The following is a 1,576-nucleotide window of genomic DNA, read 5'->3' on the forward strand; positions in this document are numbered from 1 at the left end:
GGTCGCAAAGAGTTGGACACAACTGAGCAACTTCACTTTGACTTTCATATATATCTATATCTATATCTATATCTATACATAAAATCTTTTCCTTAAGTATTTTGAGAGTAGAAGTTTATCTCATTTTCATCTAAATTCTTTGTGATCTATATTTTCCAAAATAAATGTGCATTACTTTTATAATCAGTAAAACCATGATTAATACTTTTCTTCACAACTGAGTTGAACATTGTGCAGGGGTAAGTGCTCAGAGGCCTCATTTGGGGCGATTACAGGGAAGTAGAAATGTGTGTTTCTTGGAGAAGGTCTTCTGGGCAGTGGAAAGCCTATCCATCCTTCTGGGGGTGCTCAGCAGGGGCCCCCCAGCTGTGGAGCTGGGTTTAGCTGCCATAAGTGCACTATCCACTGTGGAAAGTTGCTCCAAATTCTTGTAGGAGGGGCTGATCCTTCCCCTTCTTCAAATTGCCAGTGTGTGCAAAATGCTAACACCACACATTCAAGTGACGTATGGATCAGAACAGAATCATAGCTTGATGACATAAATTAAAGTAATTGTATTCATTAGCATGATAAAAAATATGCAAACAAATGTTTATTAAATGCAACCATATATCAACTCCTAAGCCTTTGGCGTTGTTTATGTCCTTGTTCCTCCAGCATTTCGTCAAAGGTGGCCTGTCAGGCTGAACTTAATTGACACTAATAGCAGTGGAGGGAGGAGGAGCCAGCCCAGAATATCACTTGGGTCTGTACACACTGGAGGTTTGGGGATTTGCTACCAGGCCTCCCTGAGAAAGTCCTGGGGAAAACGAAGTACAGGTCGTCTTGATGGATGTGCGCATAGAAGGGTCTGGAGGCAGTTTCTTCAACTGAGACAGGCTGGGACCTGGGACCCTTTCCTGCACTGTGCAATGCTTGCACCTGGACACACCTCTTCTCTGGCAACAAAATACAAAGAAACTATAAGAGACTAAAAATGACTGCATGCCTGTTGGAGCAAATTCTGGACAGCAAGATATGAAAAGACCAAAAAACCTCAACCTCCACTTTGAAGAGCCAGGAGCAAAAGCAATCACATGCCTGTTGCATTCAACATTACTAAAGGGGGTGGACATCCTGGAATGCTAAGTTGAGGGGGCCTTAGGAAGCATCACTACAAACAAAGCTAGTGGAGGTGATGGAATTCCAGTTGAGCTATTTCAAATCCTAAAAGATGATGTTTGAAAGTGCTGCATTTAACATGCTAGCAAATTTGGAAAACTCAGTAGTGACCACAGGACTGGAAAAGATCAGTTTTCATTCCAATCTCAAAAAAAGGAAATGCCAAAGAATGTTCAAACTACCGCACAATTGCACTCATCTCACACGCTAGTAAAGTAATGCTCAAAATTCTCCAAGCCAGGCTTCAACAGTATGTGAACCATGAAATTCCAGATGTTCAAGCTGGCTTTAGAAAAGGCAGAGGAACCAGAGATCAAATTGCCAACATCCTCTGGATCATCGAAAAAGCAAGAGAGTTCCAGAAAAACATCTACTTCTGAATTATTGACTACACCAAAGATTTTGACTGTGTGGA

Source organism: Giraffa tippelskirchi, chromosome 7, assembly GCF_054371585.1.
Source record: "Giraffa tippelskirchi isolate mGirTip1 chromosome 7, T2T-mGirTip1v1.2.pri, whole genome shotgun sequence".
Classification (NCBI taxonomy): domain Eukaryota; kingdom Metazoa; phylum Chordata; class Mammalia; order Artiodactyla; family Giraffidae; genus Giraffa; species Giraffa tippelskirchi.